Source organism: Neofelis nebulosa, chromosome 12 (genome assembly GCF_028018385.1).
Source record: "Neofelis nebulosa isolate mNeoNeb1 chromosome 12, mNeoNeb1.pri, whole genome shotgun sequence".
In the NCBI taxonomy this organism is placed as follows: Eukaryota; Metazoa; Chordata; class Mammalia; order Carnivora; family Felidae; genus Neofelis; species Neofelis nebulosa.
In genome coordinates, this window is record NC_080793.1 from 43,575,906 (window position 1) to 43,591,224 (window position 15,319).

Consider the following 15,319-nt stretch of genomic DNA (forward strand, 5'->3'; position numbering starts at 1 on the left):
ATATGGGGATAGTATGAAAACCCTGCAGTCCTGGAAGGATAGGACTTCTGTCCATGCCTGTAGTTTATCTTTTACCCTCCAAGCCTCCCATCCTCTGTGACTCCTGCAACAACCCCTTTCCATGCTTTCATGGGGTTTTAGGGTAGGTGGAAGATTTTTCAGGTACAGCCTCCACCCTGCTCAAGCATGCTTCTAATTAAAACTGTTCTGGTTGGGAGAAGCAGGAGTTTGAAAGGTATCTAATAAGGAATAAAGAGCTTGTTAATGAAGGACATCCTAAATCTCTGCCTCTTTTCTGCATGTTTGTTCCATTCACTTCCTTATAGACTTGGTGTTTGTTTCCTCATAGTCTCTGCCCCCACCCCTCTCTCCTATTTCAGGTTGTGCTTGGTTTTGGTTTACTGTAGTGACGATGGTCTTGCTTCTTGTTACAGTAGAAATAGGAAACTAACAGACCACCCCTTTCAGAAGTAGGGGCAGTCATTAGAGGTTGTTAATGCCAGCCACCTTCCTCCATAATCTTAGGAATCTCAATGAAATCAAAAGTAGTTTCTTGGGACACCTAGGTGGCTCAGTTGCGCATCTGACTTGATTTTGGCTCAGGTCATAATCTCATGGTTTTGTGGGTTTGAGTCCCATGCCGGGCTCTGCACTGACAGTGTGGACCCTGCCTGGGATATTCTCTCTCTCTCTCTCTCTCTCTCTCTCTCTCTCTCTCTTCCCCTCCCCACTTGCATTCTCTCTGCCTCTCTCAAAATAAATAAAGAAACTTAAGAAAAATTTTAAGTAGTTTCTCAGAATTTAGGGACTTCTTGTCTTAGATATTCTAGCTTTTTTTCTGTTTCTGAATAGGCTGAACAATAGCCACTAGGTTCTTCTATGTCGGTAGAAGCTGACTTTGTTTCTTGAGAGTAATAATAACAGTTACTTCATGTTTATGAAGATTAATTTAGATACGATATAAACTTAAAGTGACTTATAACACTGTCTGGCACACAGTAAATGCCAATTATCAGCACACTACCAATAAGAAATGAAATCTTGATGGTTGCTGAGACAAGTGACTAGATTGAATGAAGTCTAAAGGCCGTGTACTTGTAGAACATCTTTCGTACCTCAAATGTTTCCATACATGTCACTCCTTCAGGCTTCACAACAACATGGCAGGATGTATTATCTCTATCTTATAGATGAGCACTGAGAATGTAAATAACTTTACTAGCCCAGAAGTGGGAGTGTCAAAACTAGACTTCAAATGTAGGTCATCTGGCTTAAACAGCAAGCCTCTTTGTAGGTCATTGTGCAGACTCTTGCAGTGCAACAAACCACTAGTCCCTAGAGCACTGCCCACATGCCTAATGCATGACATTTTAAAAGCTGATGATGGATGTAAAAAAGCTGGGAAACACTTGAACATAAAAGCACTGAGTTTGTGAACATCTGTCAGAGATTCACTAAATAGGCATATTGCTATGGAATGAATTGTGTTTCCCTAAAATTCATGTGTTGAAGCCCTATCCCCCATGTGACTGTATTTAGAAATAGGACCTATGAGGAGGAGATAAAGGTTAAATGAGGTCATAAGTTTGAGCCCTAACTCGATAGGGCCTGTGTCCTTATAAGAAAAGGAAGAGACACCAGAGTTCTCTCTTTTTCTTCACCGTTGAGGTGAGAAGGCAGCTGACTATGAGCAAGGAAAAGAATCCTTACCAGGAACCAAATAAGCCTGCATCTTGATCTTGGACTTCTCAGTCTTCAGAATTATGAGAAAATAAACTTCTGTTAGTTAAGTCAATCAGTCTGTGGTATCTGGTTATGGCAGACTGACTGGACTAAGACACACTTATCATACTGGCATCTCCTCTCTTCCTCTTGGTACAGTTACTCTGTTTTTTTTTTTCTTCTTTCGACTTCAGGTATTTCAGTCGGTGTTCCTATAAATATGAAACACTATTTCTCATTTCATATCTAGCACACCTGCATTCATTCCAACATTTTTTTGACAGTAAAACCTGTGTTGCATGACAGAGATGCAAAATCAGGAATAGACCCCAAGCATTATGATAGAGCTTCCAGAGGAAAAATGTAGGATGTGTGTATGTGTCTGTGTGTGTGTGTGTCTGTGTGCACATGCATGTATGTGTGTGAGATATATGAGCAAGATGAAGAAGGCGAAAGGGTGACTTAAGAGGCAGAATTAACATCAGAGGTTGAACAGAATACAATGTCTGTTTACTTCAGGCTAAGGGCAAAACACAACGCTCTTGGGTGAAGCCAAGGGAAAGAAAGGAACAAGGGCTTAGTAAAGGTAGTAGGAAAAAAGGTCCAGAAAGTTGTCTTCTGCCCTTCTAGACAATTTCTTTCCTAGACTAACACCTGATATCTTTTCTGGCTCCTACAAAGATACTTCTACATCCTGATGCTTCAGATAGTTGACATAACAGAACCAGGGTCCCTCCCCAGTTCTGCTGTTTAGCCTTGAAGCTCCATGCATGCACAATGATACTTAGAGAAGCAATCCACACTTGTGGGCACTTAAAGGAGAACAGATAGAAAGGTTCAGCTATGGAACTTTTCTAGGAGCTAATCTTACTTTGCAAATAACCTATTTACCACTGGAAGGCATCAATGGATTTATTATTCCTTCTTTCTTGAACTACAAATTCTTTCTTTTGTTCTGGGGAAGGGCATGCACTATCATCAGATTTTCTATGCTTCTTCCCACCCTTAATGCCACTATGTAGGTTGAGTCCACTATCACCTAATGCCAAGTTAACTATTGCTAGTATCCACATTCCAATCATTCTCTCCAACATTACAGATATGATCTTGTGACTCCCTATGTAAAACCCTTCAGTGACTCTCGCTTGTCCTCTGCATCAAGTCCTTTATGTTCAGGGTGTCCTAAAACACCCTGTAAACTTCCGCTACCCTCAAATATTTACAGTTCCCATAAGGTAGCAAGCTCTCCCTTATCATCAGTTACTTTGCACATGCTGTTCTCTCTGCCTTTCCTCACCTGGGTAGCTCTAATATTCAAGTCTTCATTTAGCTATTACCCCATCTCAATTAGCTTGTCTTCATTTCACAGCAGAGGAGGAAATTCCTGTGTTTCCAGAACACCCAGAACTTTCATCACATTGGAGTAGGATTGTCTGTTTATTTCCAGTCACTAGAAGGTGGGTACTGATGGCAGAGACTATTATTGTCCATTGTTCATTGTAGTGTTCATTATGTTCACCCCAACCGATGTCCTTTCTGTGCCTCGCCTATATGTTAAAACACTCTGCTGGCTGCTTATTTGTTAATTCATTCAAACATTCATTCAGATGTATTTATTTAATACCAGGTATATGTCTGGAACTGTTGAAATCGCTGGGGATTCAGCAGTGAACATAACAGAAAGTAATTCTTGCCCTCATGGAGCTTGCATTGTTATGGGGCTAAGGCAGATAATAACCAAAAGCAGTAATTAAAATATAGAAGATATAGATCAGATAGGGAGTGCTGATAGGTGGAGAGGGGCACAATCTTAAATAAGATGACCAGTAAAGGCCTCACTGAAAAGATGACATTTGAGCAAAGCATATAAGAAAATTAGATTTGTGTTCGGGGGAAAAAAAGCAATCCAGACAGAAAGAATTCCAGAGCAAAGTTCATGCTATGATTTCTCTCACTTGGTAAATAAATAAACAAAACAAAACAGATAACTCGTTTTTTACCTCACTCTCCCTTCCAGCTGCCGTTTCATCTTTCAGTTCTGGCTTCCATATTGTATAGTCTATGTCCTTAACTATATATTACATATATTTATTTATTTGCCTCATGTCTGTCCCCCTAATAAATTGCAAGCCCCATAAAGACAGGGATATTGTCCATTTTATTCATTGCTACATTATCACAATCTAGAATCAGAATCTAGAATGGTGCCTAGACACAATAGGCAGTTGATTAATAATTTTTGAATGGATAAAATAATAAATAATTTTGAAAGAATCAATAAGTTAGAACCCCTATACTTATTATATGTTATTATTAAATATATTTTCTTCTGGGTTTTTTTTCCCCAGTAAGTCTTCATTTCTAAAAGTTTCATTTTGGCTTCTGGACTACTATATTTCAAATACAATGAAAATAAATCTTTTCTACAAAAAAAAAAATTGCCCTTTACTATCTCTCACCAACTCTACTTATTTTAAAGAATATTCCAATGTTAGCCAAAAAAAATTAGTGTATGGGTAATGGCTGATCTGGTATTTTTTTGTTCTGTGTGCTGCTGCCTCAACTCTATGGAAGAATGAGTTAAATTTTCAAAATATACAAATCAAAAATAAGGGGGGCACTTGGGTGCCCCAGTCGGTTAAGCCTCCAACTCTTGATCTCAGCTCAGGTCTTGGTCTCAGGGTCGTGAGTTCAAGCCCTACATTGGGCTGGATGCTGGGCATGTAGACTACTTAAAAAAATAATAATAAGGAAAATGATAAAGCTCTTCATATCCTTTAAGACATGATTTCAAAATGTTAGTGCATATATGAGTCATAGAAGTTTGTATTTTTTTTGTTTTGTTTGGACAGGGTATTTTGTTTGCCTGTTAAAAGCTTGAAAGAATTGAACTCATAGATGCAGATATATAGTTCTTATTTATTTATTTAAACATTATTTTATATCTTGCATTATATATTAATTTTATTTATTTATTTATTTATTTATTTATTTAATATGAAATTTATTGTTAAATTGAGTTTGTATATAACACCCAGTGCTCATCCCAACAGGTTCCCTTCTCAATGCCCATCACCCACTTTCCCCTCCCTCCCACCCCCCATCAACCCTCAGTTTATTCTCAGTTTTTGAGAGTCTCTTATGGTTTGCCTCCCTCCCTCTCTAACTTTTTTTTTCTTGTGGTTCATTTTTAAATGGGATAAGGTATGTCTCAAGGATAAGACATCTGAAGGAATACTGGGTGGCAAAACCACACATGGTTATTCTAATGTCATTTGTGAGAACATCTCCTACTGTGTGCATATGGAACTGACAGTTTATTTATTTATATTGTCCAAGTGTAGAGCATGTATATTCCTGTTGCTTTACTTTAGTGCAATTTAAGTCCCAGAAATCTTTAGGTCTTGGCTCCAACCATTCATATAATCACTTAAACTGGCTAGAAAAACCACCTCCTTACTCCTATGAAGAACTTTCCAAATGCATAGGGAAGGAGATGACTACTATGCCTAAACTAATTGTTTGCAAACTTGGCTTTCTATTAGAGTCACCTGGAACATTTTTAAATCCATCAGATGCCAATTTGAACAATTTCTGCTTTAGCCATAATGGCATGAGCTACAACCAGACTTTTCTCTCACCATAATCAATTAGAAATCATTGACCATCTTTGGTGTTCAGTAGATACCCCAAAAGAGTCACATCCAAGTAGGTAAATAAACTAGCACAGACTAGTAGCAGAAGTAGTAGTAGTTATTCTTAATTTAGACAGGACTTGATAGAATCTAAAAGCCCATTTGTTTTTCCACCAGATAGAAGAACCCAAGTTTAGAATTTGGGAAAGAAAAAAAAAAAAGAAAGAAAGAAAAAAATTGCTGATACCATTGATTAGAGAAAACCCCATTAGATATTTGGCGGGGGGGGTGTCAAATTCTACAGTTCTGGAAAGCAACACTTATTCCATTCTCAAAATAAAATTAAAAACAAATCCATCTCCTGTGTCCTGCCTCATCTCAATAAATTATAATCACATTCTTTCTTTACTGTCTGCCACAAATGCCCTAAAGTCTTCCTGAGCATCCTTCTAACACCAAATAAAAATAAATCATCTCTCCATTGAACCACTGTGTTTGAATGCCCCATGGCTTCTAAACCTTTGTGAGTGCATGTGAGAGTGTTTTAGTATTGTGAAGTAGCAATTGTTCACAATAATAATTAATTCTTGATCCCTGTGAGATAGTTACTGCTCGAAGCATGTGCACCTTATTTCATTTAATCTTAACAACAAACACATGGGATGAGAACACTTCTATATCTTTCTTTCCTCACTGAGGAAGCTGAGGTTGAGAGAGCTAGTAAGTAACAAAACCAAGAGTTATACACAAGCAGTCAGGCTCCAGAAAACAAATTTGTTGGATCCACTATATTGTGAGTACTTGGTTTCTTTTTCTTGTTTAGAAGCTCCTTGTAGACAAAAGCTATGTCTTTTTCATCTCCATATGCTCTGTACTTAGCACAATGTTTGGTTTATAGTTGGTTTGGCGGGGGGGGGGGGGGGACGTTTGTTAAATGAATAAATGCATGAAAATTATAAGTATGTGTTGGAAGGTGATGCCTAAAGGGTAAGAGGCATATTATTGATGTGTTTGGTGGTTTTGTGTTTGGTAAATAATAGTTCCATTGAATTGCTTTGATTTTTTTTTTTAGACTATTCTCTTCGTTTTGTTTTCCCATTAGGCTGGGATTGTGAAGAAAAATAAAGTTTTTGACATATAAAATAGATTATGTTTTCAGAGCTAGCAAATTTAGTGATCAATTCTAATCATTAAGTATGAAATTCCTTCAGTATACTTAGATTTGGCAATTGGAGAGAGGAAAATAGTTAAAGTCATTGAAAAGAAGCCTTCCTCAGCTTTCTAGAGGAAAAAATGCCAGTTCAAAATGGAAAACAATTATAGGTAAAACCATAAGCTTTACAGGCTCAATGATTTTTTTTTTAATTTCATCATTCATTTTATCACATTTACTTTGCTTTCCCCTACACCTGAAAATGAATGGGGAGCGGCATGGCAATAATGTATTTGGGAATGCAGATTTTTTTGGTTAGGCTACTGTATGACTTGAACAAAACTAAGCATCTTTTGTGTAAAACCAGGAGTAGTGGAAAGTAGATCCAAGAATTATCTCCCATCCTTTTTGTACTTGACCTTCCTCCACAATCAGACTCCTTAACCCCAAACTTTGGGCCCTGGATATCCCAATACATGTTATAGGGTCTCCGCAATGAAGTTCAACAAAGTAACAAGATTTAGTGTGCCATTAACAAAGAGTTAGCATGAAAGAGACCAATAAAATACTATTGATTCACTTCTGTTTTGAGCAAATGTTGTACAGTGAACTATAAAACATTCTATATTCAATGTTCAATGTTCTATAGAACATTGTTCTTTAGAGAGATGGTAAAGTTTATGACTGCACTTGTTCTTATTTTAGAAATCTGGGTTTGCACTCAAAGTAGCTTTGTCAAAATTAGAAAAACTAACAATGAAAAATTAAGAGGACTCCATGTCTTGTCCAAGAGATTAGCTGGGAAGAAGACTGTCCCAGCCTAAGAGTTGCACAGGGATGAGGTTGGTGCTTCACTGTAGCGGAGTCCAAATGACTCTAGACAAAACTGTACCAAGGAACCTGTGGGTGTCAAACTCAAGTTGAAAGACACAATTGTTAGTGGAGGAGAAATGGCCAGCAATATTACATATGATGAGTGAAAGTCTTCTGTCAATATACTAACGAGACAGGGAGCAAAGGACATATGGAACTGGGTCAGGAGAGTTGAGAGAGTTGCTCAAGATTTGGTGCTCATACCTACAGACAGGATGTCAAGAACTTATCCTGATGGTATGGTGCCTGCTAACCATGTATGTGGGAGTGGACCAGCCACCTCAAAGGCATAAAGCTATCCAGACACTTTGCCTATGTTACCTCCCTGATGGCTTTCCCGATTGCTGGATGTCAAGATGATTTTTTTGTGTGCTCTCAAGACATTTATTTGTCATGCTCCAGTGTAATTCATCATTATTCATCTTTTACCATAGAATGACTTTAGAAACAATTAATCTGGTTCAAAATTACAGCTTCCATACTTTTAAAGCTATGTATCATTGAGCAAATTACTTTGCATTTGTATTTTCATCTGTAAAACAGAGGTAATAAAAGTTTCCAAATCTCATAACATTTTTAAGGAAAGTTAATGATAAATACATGAGAAATTCTTAGAATTTTCTGGCAAATAGTAACATGAAAAATTATTTTTTATTAATATACTCATTATTATCTTCTTATATTTTACCATAGTGCCTGACACATTGCCACTGATCTGTAAATATCCAGTGACTACAAATTCACTAGAATTTCATTCATGTGAATGAAATATCATGAATCCTAAGTTTATAAAGCATTTGCAGAGGTCAAAATATATACCTGTAGTTCAAATGAAAATGAACAATTTAGATAGGCACCAGATATTTCTTTAGAGTTGTCACTTTTAATAACATTTACCTATGATACCACTAGTGAAATAGGGCTTCATTTTTTTTTTTATTGAATTTAAGCAAAGAATAATTCCCAACATTTATTAAGTTTCCTTCCTGATTAATTTGACATTTTTGGCTTAGATAAAGATACAGGCAGAATCATTTCCTGAACAAATGAAAGCTGACCTCCTTGGTTGCAACTTGATCAATGTTACAAGTCAGGGCCAAACACATCTTAATTCCAGGCTGTTGTGGACTTAGTTACTTATACCAAGAAGTCAAATCAGTTGAACAATTGTTAATAGAGTTTTAATAAAATCCAGTGAATTGTAAATAGGCAAGTTGGAGCTTGTTTAGGCAGAAAATTGGGCTGTAGGATTGTGGTATGTGTGGTAATGATTATTGAATTAGGCAGACTCTGTAGTCCACAAAGGAAAAGTAACCATCCACCATGATCTGTACTCTTGATATTGTTGATGGATATTTGAACATGTATTTTTATTTTTATTTATTTTTGTCTTTAAGAACAAGTAAAAAAGTTATTGAGAGAAGCAACATATGGTACCATCACACATTACTTTTAGGCCTTGTGACTCACTTCTCCCGAATCTTACCATCTGAATTCAAAAGGTTATTTTGAGTGAATTTTAGACTCTTCTGTCCTTTGGAAAAATTTTAACCATAGCATTATTTCAAATATCTACCCGGCTGGCTCAATTGGTGGAGCATGCAACTCTTGATCTCAGGGTTGTAGGTTCAAGCCTTCCACTGGGTGTATAGATGACTTAAAAAAAAAGATTATTTCAAATATCTTTATGGTTTATTTAAAAAGGACAGAAAGAGTTTCAATTTACAACTCATTAATTTCAGGTTACTTTAAGTATCTACTAATTTTAACCTCTTAGCCTGATGTTCCCCCTGTAGCTCAAAGTCTGTCTTACCTTTGACTATTGCTCTTTTCTTAACTACCAGTTAGCTCCAGATTATGTGGATGCCTCCTTTTCAATGTCTCTCAAATGTGTGGAATATTTATAATAAACTTATTAATCTTTTGCCTCTGGGTCTCATCCCTCTAATTGGCCATACACATTTTTGCTAGAATTGTTTTCTGAAACATTAATATAAGTGTAACTTCCATCTCTAAAATTTCTGATTTATCTGTGTTGCCTAAAGAATAAAATCTAAACCTCTAAACCTGTTACTTAGAATGTTTCAGCACTTGGCCTTCCACAAGCAACTCCTGACACCTTATCCTCACCGGTGTTGAATCATGCACCAAAAGGTAGTCTCCCTCTCATTCTTCACTGTGCCATCCTGTATTTTTTGTTTAGTTAACATGCACCTCTCTAAGCCACATGTAAGCAATAGCTTCTATGGGCAATTGCTGGGATCCCAGAACCCCACCCAGACTGCCACCATCCAGTCATCTCCAGAGTAGAGAGTAATACATAAGAAGATACAAATAATGCAGAAAAAAAATATAAAATATCTTCCTGAAATGCAGAGTGCAATGTATAGTAAAGGAATGATTACATTTCATATTAAAATAAGCCATGTAGTGACTTGTTACTGCTGTTGGATCTCCCTAGTATTCTGTCCTGCAGTGGGGAAAGGCTTACTCCTTGACTAAAGCCATGTGGTTCTGAGAGAATTTCTGTATTACACCATTTCTCTGCCTCAGTAGCTCCAGTTTGTTGATCTGTTGTGTATCTGACCCAAGCTAGGTGAATCAGTCTTTTCCTGTAATTTTTCAACCAGTTTCTGGAATTTAAGATGACTTCCTTTATGCCAAAGGTAGAAGATGTGAGGTAAGGGAGCTAGCGGTTATTTGAGTAAGTGAGCTTTAGAGGTTGAAGCTTTATTAGATTCAAAGAGCAGAGGTGAGGATGAGGGGTTGGCTGTTTTGTTGTGGCATACTTAGAAAATTTAAAAAAAATGTATGTATTTCAGGTATACAAGGTGATGTTTTGATATACATATAGAGTGAAATTATTGCTCTCAAACTAATTACCATATCACTTCATATAATTATGGTTTCTTTTGCATGTGTGTGTGTGTGTATACTAAGAACACTTAAGACCAACTCAATGAGCAAGTTTCAACTATTTAATACAGTTTTATTAACTATAATCACCACGTTGTACATTAGATCCCCAGAACTTATTCACGTTGTAGCTTGAAGTTTGTACCCTTTGACAAACATTTACTCCTTTCCCCTACCCTCCCAGCCCCTGGCAACCACCATTTTACTCTTTGCTTTTATAAGTTCAACATTTTTAAATCCCCCATATAAATGAGGTCATGCAGTATTTGTCTTTCTAGATCTGGTTTATTTCATTTAACATAATGTCTACCAAGTTCATCTATGTTGTTGCAAATGGCAAGGTTTCTTTTTTAAAGCTGAATAATATTCCACTGTGTATGTGTATATGTGTGTGTGTCTGTGAATATATATATTATGTTTCTTTATTCACCCACCCATGGACATTTAGGTTATTTCCATATCTTGGCTGTTATAAATAACGCTGTAATGGATATATGGGTGCAGATATCTCTGCTAGATACTGACTGCTTGTCCTTTAAATATTTGTCCAAAAGTGGTATTGATGAATCATATGGCAGCTCTATTTCTAATTTTTGAGGAGCCTCACCAACACTTGCTCTCTTTTGTCATTTTGATAATAGCCATTCTAGCACATAATAGTGAAACATTTTGAGGAACACTGTTTTATGAAACTTTGGGAAAATTATGAATACTGTTTTTGGGTAAAGTTTAACTGGAAGGAATGGATTGTTAGTAGTGAATAAAATAGAAAATGCAAGTTTTTACAGAGATGTAATGAAATGGTGAAAACTGCCAAAGGTGAAAAGTTCTAAAGTAGCATTTGGTAATAGTCTCCCAGAATCTGCCTATGAGAGGAGATAAATGGTGTCTGAATTCTGCATCCTAGAAAGTTACTCTCTGCTAGCTGGTTGCTATTATACATGAATCCTTCTCGCTTGATTTGCAATATAAATGAAGGTGAGAAATTGTAATAATGGACTTCCTTTCTAGTTTTAGGAGGATTACCTGATTTTTGTCTCATGTTTTTTCATCAGCAAATGAGGATAATACTATCTTTTGGTTGGTACTGGTGCTGAATGATTTTTAATGAGTTTGTGTTTAAGTACTTTCACTTGCTTTCAATGAAAAATCATTAGTTGCACTTAAATGCTGTGTATTTTAATTGGCAAAATAACCTGGATAACAATATTCAAGTTCCCAGCCAACATTTTTTTGCTCTTAATGGTATTCATATCATCATGCATCCAAATGCCTTTTCTCTATACTTTAAGTCTCTTTTACCCCCAAGTGGTGCTGGGGGACTAGGGAACAATAGACTTTCCTTGAGAAATCTTATGGCCCAAAGATATATTTATACAACTGAAAGCCTATTAGAAATTGCTCTCTGTAAATATTATTCATTTATATTGTGATCTTAACCTTGCCTTCCATGTTCTTCAACCTTTGGCTGAACATTGGTCTAGCTATTGATGCAATGGATGAGATTCTGTGAGGCCAGATTAAAGTCCCCTTCTGCAAACACTGGAAAGATCAAAATTGGAAGATGGAATAACATCAAATACTGGTTGTGGGTATGAATGTCTAAAATGCTAGGAAGGGAAACAAAGGATAGTATCAAAGAGACTAATAAACTGGGGTATGGAGCCAAAAACCAGCAGTCAGTATGGTGCTTGACACTAAGTTCATTCGGTCATTCATTCATTCTTTCATACAGTAACCATTGTTAGATAGTACCAGACACTGAAAGTACAATAATGAACAAAATATGAAAAATGTACCCCTCTTTAGAAACCATCATTAAATATTTGGTAAGTAAATGAATGGGTAGGGAAGAATGAATTAATTCACATTTGTAGAGTATCAAATCATAGATATGAAGAGCAAACAGTAGAAGTAAAGGTGTAACAGAAAAGACAAATTATAAAAAATAAATAAAAGACAAATACTGATTTTTGTCTTTATGGGACAATTTAGCCATGTGAATTGATGAGTAGAGCCTGATATAAAGGAACAGAAAAGTAGCAGATAATTAGGATGAAATTTTGTCCAATTACTGAACATTGGTGAGGCAACAAATAAGTTAACACTAGAATTTTTTTCTCATTCCTTTTATTTTTTAATGTGATAGGTCTACAGGACCATCATCCCCTTTAATGAATGGGCCACTTCACAGAAATCACTGTAAGCCAGAGCCCTCTCTTGAGATACCACACGAGGTGGACACTATTTCTGTTGGACTCCAATAGACTCCAATCAGTGCAATTAATATCCTGACATGCTCAGTTCAGCAGATCTTCCCTGCCTCTTAGAACATTAGACAATGATCCTATTAACCTTAATGTCCTAGAGTAATTAATTTTTTTCACAATTGCTGTAGATTCCCTTTTATAAGGCAGCACATTCCCCGGAAGTTGTTAGGCACTCATAATATGATGTCAGCAATCAAATGAACCAACATCTCCCATTCAATGGGTCTGGGTTCAGAGCTTCCAGTCAGCTCTCTGTTTTGAACAAATATCAGTCACCTTTTCATAGTTAAAAAAAAAAAATCTCAGTTACCCCACAACTGTAGGTAATAGGCTATCTTACAAGAGAGGACAAAGGAACTGTCTGTGTTCAATTATAGCAGATGTTCTTAGTTACCTGAAACATAGTTGAAATAAATGTTACTGTCTTTATTTAGCTAAGTAATCAGGTAAAGCAGGAAACATGCTATTTGGTTCTTGTTAATCAGACTTCCAAATCCTCCTTGGAAATCCCAGAAAGTTATCATGGAATTTAAAATTTCATGTGTATTTTTTTAGTAATCTTTTTATTCTAATAAAATTTAATATCAGAAAAATGGTTCATATGTCAGTTATCTAAAAAAAATAAATCTGCACATACACCAATTAAAACTTACTTGAAACAAAGAATTTATTACTTTTTTTTTAGCTGAGAGGACTTTGACTTTAAAATATGCCATAACATAGTTCCAGAATTTTAATTCTCTGTGCATTTACCTCATTTATAATGCCTAGAAACCTTGTATAGACAACTTTTTTAAAGAATTCATAGAACAAAATTAAATACTTTATTATATATGCCAATTGATAATCTAAGTAGCAAAATAAATGTTTTCAGCCATCATTTTGATACATCTGTGAAGCCGTTATCTCCTTAAACCAAGCATGAAAGTGATGGATTCTCTGAGAATTTATTGATTATTCAAGTCTGTCCTCATGTACATGTCCATGCAGCTTCTAATTTAGCTTTGCTTTATTATACTCTTTTTCTCCTTGCTCTGACCTTTTTATGTATTGTATACCTTTCTATTATACACACAGGCACACACACACACACACACAGACATTTTGGAAGCAAAATGAGCTTCTTCCTTAGCACATACTGTGTGAAGGACAGTTGCTTAGCTGAATACTGACTGCATGGATTCCTCCCCTGTGTAACTTCTCTTCAGGAATTACTGTATACCTATATAGAGAAGCTGTAAGTGGAAATAGCAACTGCAAGGGTAATCCTCTCCTGTGTATGACCTAATGGTCCTTCAGTGCCCGCTGCCATGGCCTTGTCTATTAGACATGCTCTGATGAGCTCTGAGGTACTTTTAATCCAATTTTGAGAGAGAGAAACTGGCAAATGGAAGGAAAGACCCTATGAATGCTGAGAAAGGAAATGGATAGTAGAAGTGAAGCCTGCTTCCCTTGGCCTCCAGAATCCCCCAACAACCTTAAGAAACCCTCCTTTATCTAACCTTCTTTTTTTTAATGTTTTATTTATTTTTTTGAAAGAGAGAGAGGGAGAGGGGAACAGAGGATCCAAAGTGGGCCCTGTGCTGACCGCAGCAAGCCCAATGTGAGGCTCGAACTCAAGAACTGTGAGACCTGAGCCAAAGTCAGATGCTCGACTGAGCCACGCAGGTGCCCCTATCTAACCATCTTTGAGTATCTTTTCTTTTACCCAAGAACTCTTCATTGGTATATCAGGGGCTTGTGCTTCTAATATAAAGATCTCTTCTCAAGAAATTCTTGTTGATAAACTTGGCTTGGATATGGGGCACTTCATCAGAAGGTCTTCTATTGTCTGCAGAACATGACAAAATGACTGATTATAAACCCCAGTTTTCAAAAAGAGACACCCGAGTGTCGGGGGTTTGCATGGGTGTGGTCTTTCTGTTCTGGAGATACTCAACCTCAAAAATTTAATTCTTTAATTTGCTCCCAGAATTCTGAGACTGAGGGACTGAATATCTGTAACTAAGCTTACTCTAGAGGAGTAAACTAAGAAGGCCAGTACATTTATCTACAATAAGGATAACTGCCTTCAAAGAGCTTGAGTGTTCATTATCTAGGATGATATCTTGGTCAAGTATGTGGGAAGCCATATGGATAACCAGGAGTTTTGGTGAGCACATGGTCATGCAAAGACAGAGATATGATATCTTCAGACAGTTGTTCAGGGAGTTCATGTGCTAGAAGTAAAGAACACAGAGTTTGGAATCACAGAAGCCTTCATCCAAAACTTCTGTTCCTCTAAGAGATTATTTTAAGCTACCTGATCTTCAGTCTTTTCATCTAAAAATGTAAAAATAACTTCTAAGAAAGAGTTGAACTACTTAAATAAGATAACACATATAAACAGAGCCCAGTGTGAGATTCATAGAAAGTGCCCCTAAGTTGCAATATTAGTTAGCATTATCATTATCATTAGTGTTAAAATGTACCCAAGCAGTCTAAAGGTACATCTTGTTCCATTAAAGAGTTCATTTATTTATTTTTAGCAGGTGGAATGCTCCATCATCTACCTGATGCAGAGACTTTTCTCTGGATATTACTGGCTTAATGCTAATATTATACCTGGCTGATTTTCATTTTCCTAGACTCAATGCAAATTAGCAATCCATTTCCTTTATGATGTCACAGAAAATTATGCTAGTGATATTTTGATTTACCAGAGATTCGGCAGACATCTTATTTTCACTAAGAGCAGTTGAGTTTCTGAC

General features: G+C 36.5%; 1 protein-coding gene across 12 annotated transcripts in view; it reads left to right on the forward strand.

Moving 5' to 3' along the window:
* The window catches only part of LINGO2 (leucine rich repeat and Ig domain containing 2), a 1,171,177-nt gene that overhangs the window by 970,403 nt on the left and 185,455 nt on the right, over positions 1-15,319 (forward strand). For 9 of the 12 annotated variants that reach the window (XM_058695152.1, XM_058695148.1, XM_058695151.1 and 6 more), the window contains one exon: positions 3,092-3,179. The exons of 2 other annotated variants lie outside the window; for them this stretch is intronic. The gene's annotated coding sequence lies outside the window, so the exon portion shown is untranslated. The remainder of the gene's footprint in view (positions 1-3,091; positions 3,180-15,319) is intronic. One more of the 12 variants, XM_058695150.1, reaches the window with a different exon arrangement.